Genomic DNA, 17097 nt, shown 5'->3' with positions numbered 1-17097 from the left:
CATTCTCTCTTCTCTCCCTCCTTCTCTCTCCTCTCCCTACTTCTCTCTTCTCTCCCTTTCTTTTCTTCTCTCGCATTCCCTTTTCTTTCTTTCCTCCCATTATCCTCCTCTCTCCTGCCATCCTTATCGTCTCTCTTCCCGTTTCTCTTTTTATTCCCCCGCTCTCTTTTCCCCTCCCTTTATCTCTCCCTCTTCTCTCTCCTCTCCCATTCCACTTTTCATTTCATGTTCCATTCCTTTCTTTCTCCCCTCCCCTTTTCCCTTTCCCGTCTCCTCTTTCTCTCTCCCTCTCTCTCTTTCTCTCTCTCTCTCTCTCTCTCTCTCTCTCTCTCTCTCTCTCTCTCTCTCTCTCTCCGTCCTCTCCTCTTCCCCCTCTCTCCCTGTGTCTCTCTCTCTCTCTCTCCCTCTCCGTCCTCTCCTCTTCCCCCTCTCTCCCTGTGTCACTGGTAATCTCCCTTTTAGATTAGGATGACCGTAATCCATCTAAACCTTTTTCACGGTCAGCTAGCCAGTATTGTTCCCATGATGACGTATTCAACCCACTATGACGCTATGCTGGGCTTTGCTGGCATAACCTGAGCTGCACTGTGCTTCACTCTGCTGGCATAACCTGAGCTGCACTGTGCTTCACTGTGCTGGCATAACCTGAGCTGCACTGTGCTTCACTCTGCTGGCATAACCTGAGCTGCACTGTGCTTCACTGTGCTGGCATAACCTGAGCTGCACTGTGCTTCACTCTGCTGGCATAACCTGAGCTGCACTGTGCTTCACTCTGCTGGCATAACCTGAGCTGCACTGTGCTTCACTCTGCTGGCATAACTTGAGCTGCGTTATGAGCACAGTTCTGGTATGATACTGAGCTGCACTGTGCTGCACGCTGCTCATATGACCCTGTATGATGCACAGCGTTATACAACTATGACGTTATACCCTCTACCGTGCTATACTACTATTAAACTATGCTAAGCTACGACACAATGCTACGTTGTACCCTCAAGGTGCGTTTTGACGTTATGCTGCGTCACGTCGCTATGACTTTGTTTTGCTCAACAGATGTGAAGCTCCGCTGGTTTATACCGTCATGTTCCACTACATCACTAGGTCATGCTCCACTGCACTGCGTAATACTACTACTACTACTTTTTTTGATAATAAATGGCCTCCTACTACTACTACTACTGATACTATTAATACTACCAATAATAATAATAATAATAATAATAATAATTATAATTATAATTATAATAATAATAAGAAACAGTTTATTGAAAGAACTTGGCAACCAAAAAGGCTGAAGATATACAAAACAAATATGACAAAAGTAACATTGAGAGAAATTGGGGAGTGAGTCAATTGACAAAAGCTTTCATTACAAACTGGGAAGTAACAAGGAGTGACCATATGAATAAACTATAGATATGGAAGTTATCTCGGTGGTCGCAAGGCACCCGGTCAATGTAAACTGTCTGGGGAGTTGGTAGTGTCGGTGCAGTCCTGGTGTCCGGCTGGTCACATTCTGCTCTTGTTTACATTCCCATCACACGGTCCTGGTAGCCTCGGTCTCTCAGCTCACAGGGTGTTGGAGAGGATTCTTGTGTCTCATCTGAAGTTCGGAATTCTCATTTCTCACCTGTTGGAGTTGGGAGCCATCGTTTCTCACCTGGTATAGTTGATATTCCATATAACTCAACTGGTGTAGCTGTGAGTCTTGGTGTAACATTTGGTCACGTCTAGATGGACCGTGATCACTGACCGCGGGACATCGACTTGTCACTGTCCAGCACCTGTTCCTATTCCTTTTGAGAGAGAAATTGTCGCTTTCGTATATCAGTTGTGGGTTAATCTTTGCACTGTATTGTTGGTGGGTGGATGTTGATAAATCCAAGTGAGGAGGAGAAGATGGGGGAAGGGTGAGGGCCGAAAGACCGACCCTGGCAGCTGCTTCCGTGGTCTGAGTTTCTAATAGACCACGGTCACCTCAACAGAGCAGCGCCAAGTATGTGTGTGTGTGTATGTATACTGTATGTGTATGTGTGTGTGTGTGTGTTCTCGTGTACGCGTGCTGGTGTGCGAGTGTTAATATAAAAAACCAATAAAATGTTACAATTATCTTCATATACGTGAATTACTACAGTATTCACCCCAGGCAAGGAATCAATATTTCATAACAAGAACGAGGTACACTGTTCTCTCGCCAGTTGTCCATAAGAGTTTAAATGAACCAATTAAAAACGGGTGGAACGACCATGAAGACTCAATACCCTTGTAAATCATGCCAATACCAGTAAACAATTGTCCAATGCTTGTAACCATGATATATTACAGCATATATAAACCCGGAGTTAAACCAGGATATAAGGTAGATATTGGATACAGTAAATACGGATACATGTCAAATGGTTTAAAGGAACGACATTCTACCAGTTAAACTATTTTTCGTTTTTAATATCAAAGTTATGAGGTTTATTTGTTGTTATCTAGTTTAGTTTTATACTGTAGAAACTAATAACTTAATAAAACTGCTTAAAGACCCTGGCTGTAGAAATACTATAATACAATAACAACAGCAACAGCTTCCAATTAATACAATAACACCTTAGATACAAAGAAAAATACATTTCCTTTATGTTTTCAGAGTTTTTGTCTATTGTATAAATTAAGACTTAAGGAGACGGTGTTTGAAGACCTTGACTGAAGACTATAAGACCTATTGAATCGAGATTAATAATAGTTCTCCCTTTCAATGGTGTACCTGTGACCTAAGTCTTATTAAGGTGTGTGTGTTGTTTATGACAGAAACGAACACTTGAAACCTAACCTAACCTAACCTAACCTAACCTAACCTAACCTAACCTAACCTGACCTAACTTAAAACTAAACAAAAATAAGCAGCAATAATTCTCTCCGTTAATGTAAACAAACTTAAAATAGCCGAAGCATCTCTCTCTCTCTCTCTCTCTCTCTCTCTCTCTCTCTCTCTCTCTCTCTCTCTCTCTCTCTCTCTCTCATAAGCTATAAACGCAATGAACTAAAATATAAGCGTCAGAAGGATCACCCATAACTCAGCCGTCTCCATGTTGCCTGTATTACAATAATTTCTAATCCTGAAATTCAGACACGTATGAACAAGTAAACATCTGAAAAATAGACAGAACCAAACTAGATACTGTAGGGAGTTGAGTGCATTGTGTGTGTGTGTGTGTGTGTGTGTGTAGCCCAGGAACACCTAAAGTAGCAGGAATAAAATATAAGAAAGTAATCGCATTATAGGACTTGCACTGCAGTGAAAGTCTTTAAACGATTATTTTTTTTTTTTTTTTTACTTTCTATTGATTTTTACTCCATATTATTTTCCTGACTTTCACTGGTATTTTTGTTTTAGTGTTAATTACTATTTTATCTTTACTTTTATTTTTTTATAATATTTATTTATTGTAATGTAAATAGATATTTTTTTACTAGTTATCATTTTTTGTTTTATTGCTATTTAATCTTTTTTCACTATTTATGGTTGGTTTCCTTTTATACATATCGCAATTTTTTTTTTATAATACATCTTAATTTCTTCTTGTTTATACTTCTTTATTTCTAATTCTTGTCAGATTCTCAAAATATTTAAAATCTTCGTGGGTGAATGATGAATTTTCAAGAGGTACACTGATGACAAACTTAACTTATCAAGGGAAAGCTTATATTCCTATGGTCCCTTCTAATCTATGAACGAAATCTGGCTTTATTATGTACGAACTTATGCGAATAGATTTTAATTGCTTGCTGATGAAATTTCTGTTTTTTTTTTTTCATTTGTTTCAGGGATAAATATTTTGTTATCACTATATCTAACACATAAAGTCATATTGTTACACAGTTAGTCGTCAAGGAAGAACTTATATGATGAACTAATAACCTGTAATGCATCTATAACCATGTGCATCTATAATAATTAAGAATATAATTGTATATTTGTTTATCTACATTGTTATATACTTTTCTCTAATTACAGCAAATATAAGAGATTATATTCATTTCCATTATTATATTTCAACTATTACCAATATTTTCTGTAAGTAGAACAAGGTAAATAACTACGGTACAAGTATACGATTAATTATCCCAAGTGCACAGGGAACTTTTCGATCAACAGGTAATATAAATGTATTGTATGTAACACGAATATAGCCGCTGCCTTCTTTTATACTGACCTTCACTGTCATGAATTTTATCTCAAGCTTCTTTACACATTCTGAAGGGGAAATCGACTCAATTACTTTACAAGAGGATGGAAAAAAAATACATTTTTCTTTTCTTAGTAGTTTTCATTGTGTGATCCCGAGTGAGTCTTTGTGGCCCAACACCTGATCCCCAGCCAGCCGTCCAGCTCTCTCTCTCTCTCTCTCTCTCTCTCTCTCTCTCTCTCTCTCTCTCCCTCTTTCTTTATCTTTGTTTGTTTGTTTGTTTCTCTTTAAATAAGACTAATAGTATCACAGAGTCTTTTTGGTCACCCGAGAGTATTAATTCAATGACAATTTATACGAGAGTAAAATCGGATCCGATTCAGAAAGTAAATTGAGAAAGAATCTTTTTTTTTTACAATTATGAAAAGCAAAAAGAGGACAAGACTTTAACGCAAGGGAATAATTTCACAGTTAAAACGAAAATTTAATACATATTAATGGAATATTTAGTATTTTCTTTATATAAAATAACACCCAATATTAAACTATGATATAAATATTAAAAGGGTGATATTAAGGAAATGAATCATTATATTATTCTTAGAGAGATGACGAGAACAATGAGGTAAACAAACAGTCTTACCTTAAACCTTATCTGTCAAGACAACAGTTTAATAAAGTAAATGTTAACTGCAACTCAACTTCATCGGAACATTAGAAAGTTTATTTTTAGTTAAACTTACCAATATCCTCCCCCCCTCTCCCCAACCCTCCCCCCCCTCTCCCCATCCCTCTCCCCCTTAACCTCTCCTCTTCCCTTCCTTCCCCTTTGGGGATTGCAATCAATTCAAAAAACGAAAACAAACGATTGTCTTATCAATATATGATCATAAACCAAATATTACTAATGAAGTATAATGAAGGAATCGTTTAATAAAGCAGATTAACAATAAGTGTTATTATATATCATAGTTGTAAATTGATTTAACAAGATATATTAGCATGAAATGAGTTCACCAAAGCTCAATAAAAAACAAACTTCATATTAACTACGACAGTCCAGCTCAAAAGAGTACAGTAGCCCACTAGTATGGCAAGGCATGACACTAGTTGACCAATACACAACACAACGAGCCATGACAACAAGCGCCTACACCCCTCCTCTCCCACACCCTCAGCACACACACTTAACGTCTTGGAAGCGTCGGGAATCATAAAGTGTCATCACCAGGGAGGAAAAGACATTAGCGAGAATTGCTCCTCCTCCTCCTTTGGTGAATATTCATTGGAGGATAATTACAGAGTCGGGCACAAAAGGTCGTAATTGACATGTATTGATGCAGGGGGGATCGACCCTAGTGACGCGGACACGCCCATCGTTACCGGGAGGGAGTGAGGGAGGGAGGGAAGGAGAGCCACCGCTACCATTACACCCTCCACCCCCACCGCCATCATCACCACCCCCACCACCATCACTACCTCCTCCTCCTCCGCCTTTTGATTCCCGGTTGGTAGGTGGGTGGGGAGTGTAAATATGAAAGGTGGAGTGTCGGTAGGGTTTGAGGGGACAGATGGAGGGAAGGTTTTGAGGTGATGGGATGGATAGAAGAGTAGAGGGCATCAGTGGATTAGGGTGGATGAAGGATATAAAGTAGAGGGATGGCAGGGGAAGGGATAGAGGAGTTGGGTGGGGGGGAGGGATGACATTAAGAGAGAGAAAGAGGAGAAGGGGAGGAATGTAAGAGAATGATTAGGAAAATATGGTGGAGGGAATGATAAGAATGAGAGGAATATGTAGAGAAGACAAATAATGTTGAAATTTTTTTTTTATGATTCCGCCATTATTAAAGACAGGTGCAACTCCCAAAACAAGACCCCCGAGAGGTCCCAGGGAACTTAAACCTAACCACCACAGGTCCCAAGTCGCCAGAAAAAGACCCCAGAGTCTCAGTATACCGGAAACTAACAATTTTAGATCTCGGGGGAAGCAATTTTATCCATCTCATAGTTACAATAGCACTAACATAATATCTCCATCAGACACGAGAACTGAGCCTCCCAGGAGCTTCAGAACCTAACCTAACCCTCTCCTCACAGGTTCCAGGTTACCAGGGCCGTGCGAGGGGTCCTGGAGTGTGTCACCTGGGCCGACCATCAGAGTGACTGTCGAACACGTACTACCCAGGCCCTGGACGTGCCGGTCTCCACGGAGCTTCTGTCATGAGGGTTTTGTGAGAGTATAAACCCTTCATGATGGGGCTTCCTACCCGTTTATTGCCACCGTTCTCGAAAGGGGACTAGACTTTTGTTTGAGTAATAGATTCTCTTTTTATCGCTCTCTCTCCCTTTACTTTTTTCGGTTTGTTTTGTTAAGTGAAAGATTGAGAGTTGACTATGTATTGTTTGCGTTTCAGTTGGTTTGCTTGAGATTTCGTTCGCCAGAGAAGTTAGCTCGAACGTGTCAACAGCTTCCCTCTGAATAAACAATTTTGGATGCAGCTACACAAAAACATACGAGTAGACGAATAAACATATATACAAAAAAATACATACAAGCACAAGAACTACTTTAATAAACACACACACACATACACACACACACACACACGCACACACATACACACATACATACACACACCACAGGTCACCAGTTTATCACAAGGTCAGGTACAGATAAGAGTTAGTTGCTAGGGGTCATCACTGAGCCCCTGGTGGTGGTGGTGAAGGTGGTAGTGGTAGTGGTGGTGGTGGTAGTGGTGATGAAGGTGGTAGTGGTGGTGGTAGTGGTGGTGGGGGTGGGGGGGTGATATTGTTGTGTGTGTCGTGCCATATTTCCTTAATCATCTCTCTAAGACTCATATATCGCCATTAAGATCAGGGAGACGGGGGTTGAGGCCGGTGCTTATATCAGGCCGTGATGTAGTTGTGGAGTAATTAGCTTGATTAAGGAAGTTAACCTCTACCTGTTAGTCGGTCGGTCACAACACCTGCGGCCTCTGTTGCTGAGGATTTGGGGATTGCATAAACAGCACTATGTCCATTGATTGGTTAACAGAGAACTAGTTTCCCTTTTTCCCTGCTCTCATGTGACGTTGCCGGGAATATGATTTTATTTCCCCTGCACCTAGGGTAGTTTGCTGACCCCTTAGAGATACTCATCCTTCACCACCACAACAATATACAGTACAGCTTCTGACAAAGGAAGTTCTATTACGAAACATTTACGTCATTACTATTTAACTAACCTTAACAAATGTGTAACGTCAGACAGAAAACGTCACTTCCCTATTAGTTGCCGTTAGTGTGGATAAACCCAGTAAGGTCCGGATGAGGAGAGTTAAGCTCTGTTGGGTTGTGTTAAGCCAACTTAGAATATATTTAGAGTCATGAGTTTATCCAATCTCTTGCTTTAGGATGTGGGATAATGATTCATATCCTCGGTAATTATGACATCATGATATATTTTCCTGAAACGTGTGTGTGTGTGTGTGTGTGTGTGTGATCATATGAATGGTAAGGAGGGTAGTCAAGGAATATCAGGCATTATTTTTTGGAGGACATGAATCAAAAGTGAAGGGGGTAGAGAGGCAAACGTTTGTGTTGTCAGCTGAAGACTTGAATGTTTATCTTCCTCTGTCAGTTTGTCTCGATCAGATGTCAGAAATTTGAGAGGAAGTCAGAGAACGGTAAACTAGTCCATATGATATCAGGGCTTAAGACTTACAGTTCTTCCTAACACATATAATATAAAGATGTCTTAATCTACCTATCAATCAGTAGCTAAAAACTTACTACTTCACAACACACATAACAACCTCTTTGCTTCACCCTCCCCGCTGAGCTGAACTATCATTCTAAAACCCTTCACACCAAGCGTCTCTTCTCCCCCTGTAAATTTAACTATCCTCCCCACATAACAGCCAGCTCCTCTCCTCCCCTCCCCAATAAACTATCTTTACCCCTACCACATAGAAATCATCTCCCTCCCCCTGTGAATTAAACTTTTCTCCGCAATATACAATAACTATCTCCCCCCACCCTCCCCTAACCCTCTACCTCCTCACACCCTCCTCTGTCAAGTTTCCTCCCCAGCCCGCCAGCTCCCCGGTGAGGACCAAACAACCCGCAGCTCTGTATCCCCCTACATCTATACCAACTCCCAACCGTAAACAATATCCAAACTTCTCAACCTCCCTCCCTCCCTCTCTCCCTCCCCGCCCAACACTGAACTACATCCAATGAATTGAAGAAGTCAACATGACCGGGAATTAGTAGGCCGCTCCCGCCAGCGTAGCCGCCGAGGCCACATGCCCCCGTACCTTCCCAGGGAAAAAAATATCAGTTTCACAATCCTTCATTTTTAACAATATTATCTTACGTAACGCGCCTAAAAATCTGTTCTGATTATCTCTTTATAAAGGTTTACAAAATATCCTTCCTAATTTAAGTTACATGGTGTGTAATCCTTGTTTATTTGAGATGTAGTTGTACTTACAGAGTTAAGAAGTCACCTTACTGAAGAATCTTAAGATTTGACAAGTGTCTAAGAGACAGAGAAACACTCCAGTGAGGTTCGCTCGCTACCGCTACGTTCAGTCAGAAATTGATGAGAAGAATTCCGAACGAATTTTCCCTGAATACTAAAGGATGACACTCAGATCCGCTCCAGAAACAAACGCCAGAGACCACCAGCACATAGTTTTTATCTTTTTTTTAATGGATGTTCTAACATCTTTTGTTCCCAGTCTGTTGTTTATAATCGTACCTGGTTCACGTTACCTTGTACGGGGAAAATCTTCCTTTTTTTGTTTCGTTCATCAGTGAGAATAGCTCAGGGATATGTCAGTATCAGTGAAAGAGGGTAAGGATCTATCGCAGGGGTAAGAGTTAAAGGTAACAATATACTCGAGGATGACTCAAAAAATTCTGATTCCCATCAGCTGAGTTTATCTGTTCTGTGTTGTTAAATTATTGAGAAAAAATCAAGAGTAGTGTGACAAGTGTGGTATCTAAAATACATCAGTCATGTTTGATGTGAATTTGTTTTCTTTACACCCAACAGCACAGGGTATGTGTGTGTGTGTCTGTGTGTGTGTGTGTGTGTGTGTGTGTGTGTGTGTGTGTGTGTGTGTGTGTGTGTGTGTAGGGTTCAGACAAATTCACTTCCCTGGAATAAATCAATGTTTTCATTATTGTGTTGCAGGTAGTCTACTCGACCTATGAGAGGATAAGGTGAGCGACATCTCTACACTGTGACACCGTTGACTATCCCATGACCGAGGTGAGTACAGTCCTTACACTGTTATTCATCGTGGTGAAGGGCGAAGTATTATTGTTGTTTTGGGTTCCTTATTAGGGCGCTGGCACAGGTGTATACGGATCGGTTATCATCATCGTCGCAGTAACATTATTGTATATTGTTTACAGGTGACCTGTGGTGTAATGGTCAGCATACTCGCTTCGCAAGCGAGTAGACCCGGGCTCGATCCCCGGGCAGGGTGAAACTGTGGGCAAGTTCTTTAGTCCATTTGTTTCTGTCTAACCAGCAACAATTGGGAACCTGGATGTTAATCGATTTGCGGATAGTGCTCCTGGGTAATGGTTAGCCAGTGCTGTTGGCGAGTTGTCCGGTTTTCTCGGACTATTCCTTGACACTGTATCATGCAACTCGTTAACTTTGGGTGTGGTTGTTGTGTTGGCCACAGCTTTTACACCTTAAACAATTTCACGCCTAGGTGACCTTCGGCCGGCCATCCTCGATTTCGAGGGGCAACCATTATTATTTATTGTTTACAGAATATCAGGATCATAAGATAGGCCGGATATTAGCGATATTAACTGCCTGTAACAATGAATAACCATCTGACAGCAACAACAATCACCCACAGAAATTGCCCAAAACAAGCACAGCACCCACAACAAACACACACACACACACACACACACACACACACACACACCACAACCACCCACCACTCCCCCCACCAAAAATAACCTTCTTCCACCCTCAACACCCAATACCTCTGCCATCCACAGCATCCGTCCACCACCCAACTGCCACCCACTGCACCCATCACCCACCCAACACCCCTGCCACCCACCGTACCCACCCAACACTCAGAGCTACCCCAAAACATCACCAGAATTCAACAAGTATCAGGTCTCGCTTATAATTGTGGTGTAACATTTGCCTCACAGCTACGTTTTCTGGGTTAATTCTTCTCGTTACTGTTCATTATTTTTTATCTTCTCTGATCTTCTTCTTAATACTTTATTATCATCTGTTTTATTTCATTGTACTGTTAATCTTTCATCATACTTTACTCACCCGTTATTTTTCATTTGTTATTTGTCCTCAAGTTTGTTTGACCCGGTGTGCTTCGTGTTCCAGTTGTTGCTTCATGTATGTCGGGGTTAACGCTTGACCTCCTCGTGTGATGCAGCGTTAACTCTATACCACACACCTACTGTTAACTTACTATTAGTCTATACTATCAAATCATACAAAATTCATTCGGTTCATTCCCATTACATTTAGAACGTTATTGATAAGTGTACAGTGACATACAATAGTACACCTTCACCTCTTATAGCCTTTGTTGTTTATTAACTGGTGGGTAATATCCCAGTAAATTAAATTCATCTGCCGACACACCTTCACGGCAACTTGACTCGCGCTTATCCCAATCATGTGTGGCTGTTTAGGGATTTTCATCTCTATGTGTGTTTGGGTTGGAATACTATTTCGACTTTTCTGTTTTACCTATCTGCATGACTACTTGACCTTTTCTGACCTTTTCTGACCTTTATGTTGTTGTTGTTGTTGTTGTTGTTGAATTGTTAGGTCAAAGGTGATGTAAACATTGCTATATTCTGTTAATTCCTTGAGGTTCCGTTTTTTCCTTATTTTGATGATATTTCTTCAGCAGTTATATTTTATTTTTATTTAATAGTTTTCCTCGTCTGCTCTTGTTCTTCTTGTTATTGTTCATTTATTCTCTCCTTCTCGTTCTTCTTTTTGGTTTTATTATTATTGATCTTTATTAGTCATTGTTATAGTCTTTTAGAGCAAAATTCTTCAAGAGGATTTTGATTTTTTTTTTCCATATTCTTCTTCACTTCGTACACATCACCTCCTTATTTCCCCTTCCTTTCATTCTCCTTTGTTCTCCTTAGCATTGTATTTATCATTTATCTATTAACTCCCTTCACTATTTACTGGGACGCCACTTTTAATATTTCATTTGGTTAACGTCAGCACGGTCTCCACTAATAGAGTTTTGTTTCATCAAGCTTTTCAACTAATTATTTTCTTCTCTTCATAATCTTTCTTCTATTCGGCTTAATTCTCCGAGTTATTGTTCTTTTTCCTCTTTCCTCCTTCTTATCCATCTTGTGTACTGGTTCGTATTTATTGTTTCCTCGCATTTTTGGTTAACGTCAGCACGGTCTCCACTAATAGAGTTTTGTTTCATCAAGCTTTTCAACTAATTATTTTCTTCTCTTCATAATCTTTCTTCTATTCGGCTTAATTCTCCGAGTTATTGTTCTTTTTCCTCTTTCCTCCTTCTTATCCATCTTGTGTACTGGTTCGTATTTATTGTTTCCTCGCACTCTCTCTCTCTCTCTCTCTCTCTCTCTCTCTCTCTCTCACTGACCCGCGCCCGTACCAATTCCAAGTCGACAAGCTGTTAAGAGACACCTGACTTTACAGTTGTAGAAGTGAAAGAGGTCGAGTGAAGTGCCAAGTGCCAGTAACACTACCTCTCTGTTACTTAGTATTCAGTGTGTTGTGTCCCCATTGCCTCTGTGACCCACTTTAAAAACACATCAGGTGGGTGACTCCAATATCTGTTTATTTAGGTTAGGTTAGGTTAGGTTAGGTTTAGCTAACATGGGTTTAAGTTAGTTTAGCTTATATTTGCCTCAGTTGTTGTATATCTTCGTAAAATTACGTTAAAGATCAGAAATACTGAATGAAAATCAAACTAATTAAATTGCCGTAAGTAAGCATAAAAATGTTACTGGTTAGTGAAGAACTTTTGGGGAGGTAAAATTATGTGATTAATTAGTCTTCCAGTTATTGATATATATATATATATATATATATATATATATATATATATATATATATATATATATATATATATATATATATATATATATATATAATTTTTAATCTGTTGTTTTGTTCTATTAAGATTTTTTTTTTTTCTTTTAGGAATAATTCTGTCAAGTTTTTTATATGGGGAAAATCCTTTAATTTTCCTTCATATCAATTGTTCCACTCTTCTCCTTTTTTTTCTTTTCATTTACTTTTTTTCATACTCCATGTCCGAATTTTCTTTTATTTCATTCGTTTCGTCATTCCTTTTTCAGCATTTTTCTGTCTCTAATTCTCTTGCATTACGACAGCGACCAGGAGAAGTATCGACCGGGCAGTTTTTGCGTGTTGTGGTCCATGTGTGTACAAGCAGCCGGCCCTCCAGCGATGGCCAGGGCACGGGGAGGAAAAACTGTGGAGGATAGTGGAAGGGAGAGTGAGGGAGAGCGAGGGAGAGTGTGACTTGGAAGAAGGGACACTGGGGGAGCATTAAGGGAGGGAGTGAGGGAGGGAAAGTGTGGGGGGGTTGAGGGACAGAGTGAGGGAGAGTGGTTCATGGTATAGAAGAAAGATGGAGGGAAAGATAACGAGAGTGAAATTGGGAAAGGAAAAGAAAGGGAGAAAGAGAGAAAGAAAACAAAAGAGAACGGGAGATTAAGGGAGATAAAAGAAGAAAGAGTGAAGGAACGTAAGAGCAGGAGAGGGAAGGAAAGAAGGAGGGAGGGAGAGCGGCAGGAGGTAGAGAACGAAAGAGTGAGGAGTGAGAGAAAAAAGAAGAGAAAGAAAGAAAGAAAGAAAGAAAGAAAGAAAGAAAAAAGAAAGAATAAAGAAAGAAAGAGAAAGAAAGAAAGAAAAAATAAAGAAGAAAGAAAGAAAGAGAAAGAAAGAAAGAAAGAAAGAAAGAACTAATTAGATAGATGAAAAGAGGAAACACAAACAAAAACAAAAAAGAAACGGACAGACAAAGTGGGATAAAAAAAAAGATAAAAAAGAGAGAAAATAAACTCTGGTGAACAACAACTAACACGAAGCAAACCAGACAAACAACACACAAACACAAAACACCAGATAAACAAACTAAGAAACAAGTGTGGGCGAAAAAACATTCATAGCTGCGTTAATGCAATGTTTACCATACACCCGGCAGTGCAAAAACGATACGTGTTAAGCAAAAATTTAAATCTCCTTCAAAAAAAAATATGTGGGTTAATCAGAATAAAGGGACAATGCACTGCTCACACACACACACACACACACACCACTACCCAAACAACGAAATACACTTTGAACAAAAACAAACAAATACACACTATTACCCCAACTCCACTACAAACAAACACACTCACCCACAATCCCCCCACCCAAAAACAAACACACACTCACCCCCAACCCCCCCCTCCCATCACAAATACAATAAAAAACAAATAAAACTACATCCATTCAGGTCAACAAAGAGAATGACAATCACATTTATTTAATAACTATACAAGGAGGCAAAAAATGTGTCGTGTAGGAGACTATAAACGCGCTGTTAGTATGCAAGGACGGTAGCAGCCAAGGTTCAATGAGAATTGTTAATATCCCGGAGCAATAGCGAGGCTCAGAGGCCGTCCTGGGTAAAACCTCCTGTTTTAATCGGCGATAAGATTCGAGTAATTGTGTCAGAAATACGGAGTCGAAGTGTTTGTGGCAGGGGTGATGGGGGAGGGGTGGAAGGGTGGTGGAGTACTGAGGGGGGGCTGTATGGGGTGTGGGGTGAGTAGTGGGGGTGGGGGTGTTGGAAAGGGTGTAGTTGATGTGGGTACAGGTGGTGTGTGGGTAGAGGTTATGTTTGCGGGGGGGGTGTGGATGTGTGTACATGTTTGTGTCTGAGAGATGTGGATGGGATGTGTGGTTGGATGGGTGTGTTTGTGTGGATGGGTTCGTGGATATCTCATCTGTGTGTGTGAAGGGATGGATGTAAGGATGCACAAGTAGGTGAGAGACGTTGATGAGTAGGACCATGAAGGAGGGAAGGAGGAGGTCTCAGCTGTTCGCCTTAGGCCCAGCCTCAGTAAATAGAGTTACCATTGGGAAAAGACAGCGAGTATTGCCAACAATCAGGTTGTGTTTTTTCCATCTTCGTAGAATGTAGGGCAGGCAGGGACTGTGTGTGTGTGTGTGTGTGTGTGTGTGTGTGTATGTGTGTGTGTGTGTGTGTGTGAATAAGGAAATTCTTGAGCAATTTATTTTTGTTAATGTTAAACGCCAAAAAAATCGCAAGTTAAATGACTGTGTGCGTAAATGGGCTTTGTTTCTCACCTTTTTGATAGCACACACACACACACACACACACACACACACACACACACACACACACTTATACAAATAACCACACACACACATATATATACAAACAAAACATACACTGACATACACAAACAAACATACACTCACACAAGTATAACAACAAGGCCAGAAAACGAGGCTAAACATGATTTAAGTATCAAGGAGGAGATGAGGATGCTTGAGGGTGAGAGTGTAATAGACCCCAGCTGTATGCCCCCACCCCGTGTGCCTCTCTCCTCCTCCTCCTGTGCCTCCATGCTTCACTCCCCGCTGTATGCCTCCACCCCGTGTGCCTCTCTCTCCTCCCACCCCCCCTGTGCTCTCCTCCTCCACCCACTGTACCTCCTTGTCACCCCCGCTGTATGCCTCCACCCCTGTAAAGGCCTTCCTCCAATTCCCTGTGCCTCCGCTTCCACTCCACTGTGCCTCCTTGCTTCACTCCCCATGCCTCCATCCCTTGTGCCTTCCTCCCAACCCCCAGCTCCTGTCGGCCCCCCTGCTGTATGCCTCCACCCCTGTGCCCTCTCCTCCTCCCAGCTCCATGCTTCACCCCCTGCTGCATGCCTCCACCCCTGTGTGCCTTCCCTCCCCACCCCTGTGCCTCTCTCCTCTTCCTGTGCCTCCATGCTTCACCCCTGCTGTATGCCCACCCTGTGTGCTCTCCTCCACCCCCCAGCCTCCTTGCTTCACTCACTGTGCCTCCTGCTTCACTCCCCCCGCTGTATGCCTCCACCCCGTGTGCCTCTCCTCCACCCCTTGTGCCTCCCTCCTCCACCCCCTGTGCCTCCATGCTTCACTCCCCGCTGTATGCCTCCACCCCGTGTGCCTCTCTCCTCCACTGGCGGTGATAGAGGAAGATACTACACTTGAGAACTAGTAATACAAGTATACACACAGATATAACCATTAAAGTATACAAACATTTATTCATACTGTTTACGTTGCTAAGCTGCATTAAACCTGTTGAATAATGTATGTTTGTATGAGATAATGAAACAGGATTAAATAAGGTCTTGTGTGGTGTATTTCTTCTCGATATATCCAAGAGTGTGTATGAAATTCTCAGAAATACATATATGGATAAAGTTTCACATCATTACATTAAATACGATAGAATTAAACCGATCAAATAATATTATCTTGTTATATTTTCCCGGTAGCTAAAAGCCTCGTTGTGCGTTGGTCTTCATTGTTGATAAATAATCGGGGTTTATTCTCTCCTCTCTCCCTATCTACCTGACTACAACACAACATCACTTGAACAAAGAATAGGAAAATATTTAGAATCCCCACACCAGTGATTCATTGTATCGTTTAACACACTTGTTCTAATCCAAGCTAAAAATCTCCCTCTGTTATCTAATTCTTCATGTTTACTCTATTTTACTTTTATTGGTATTTTTTTTTATGAATGTTTTTCCAAAGAGTAAATAAAGTAATAATGATAGAAAAAAAAAGCGATAGGGTTGGTAGTATAGATCCTATGTATTCAAGCGTGGAAGTGTTTATTTGTCTAGTAATGTGAAATAGGTGGAGAGTATGTGGGGTTTTTTTTGTGATGTGAGGAGGTATTTTAGAGATCTGCAGGTAATATGAGGTGAGTAGAGAGACCTGGCACAGTACCAGTGACTAGGGATGTGTACAAGTAGGAAGAAAAAGGTTGTATTTCGTTTCTGTTTAGTGAATTGAAATCATCGACTCGATTAATGTATTTGTTTAGTGAGCCAATTATTTTTTTTTTTTGCGTCTCAGCCCAACTGGTGTTTCTTATTTCCTAAGCTCTATAATTACCTGTATTTCATTTAATTTAAGTTATTATTTCACCATTAATCAGCTAACTAAGATCTGTTTACCTTTTTCTATGATTCATCTCTACTCACACCTTCTCTGTGATCCAATTCTCTACGTGAGTCTACGTTATTCTTCCTCCTTGCCCCTTCCTCCTCACCTCCTCTGTTCCTCCATCTTCTGACTAACCAATTCCTCCCTCACCTACCCCCCTCCCCTCCCTTCTTCGCCCCTCTCTCCCTCACCCACCCTCCCGCGGTCACCAAATAGTCTAGCTTGGTGTTCACTGAGTATCGCCCCTTGAGGCTGGTGATCGTCCAAGCCACAAACTTCAACCATTACCTCTTAGTTTCATTTAAGACAACAAGAGGCGGGAGGAGAAGGCATTTGCATTCTCCTCCTCGCCTGTACTGTCGGCGTTTGTTCTTTTCGGTGGGAAGGGGAACAATTTTTTTTTGTGGGGGGGGGAGGGGTTGGGGCTGAAGTTCAATCTAATTCACTTTTTTTTGTACCTCTATGTTGATGCGGAGTTAGCTTATTGGATATTTGTGTTTATATAAAGCCACATATACTTTATTCTACACTCTATATTGTTGTATGTTTGGTCTGTATACCTAAATAGATTCGAGTTTTTCATTTGGTAAACCTTTTAATGCGTTATAAAATGAACCACGTTTGTGAAAGTAACCAGGAATTAATCAG

The sequence above is a fragment of the Homarus americanus genome, unplaced genomic scaffold (assembly GCF_018991925.1).
Source record: "Homarus americanus isolate GMGI-L3 unplaced genomic scaffold, GMGI_Hamer_2.0 scaffold17856, whole genome shotgun sequence".
Classification (NCBI taxonomy): Eukaryota; Metazoa; Arthropoda; class Malacostraca; order Decapoda; family Nephropidae; genus Homarus; species Homarus americanus.
The sequence above is the reverse complement of the archived record's forward strand: the minus strand, read 5'-3'. Positions refer to the sequence as shown.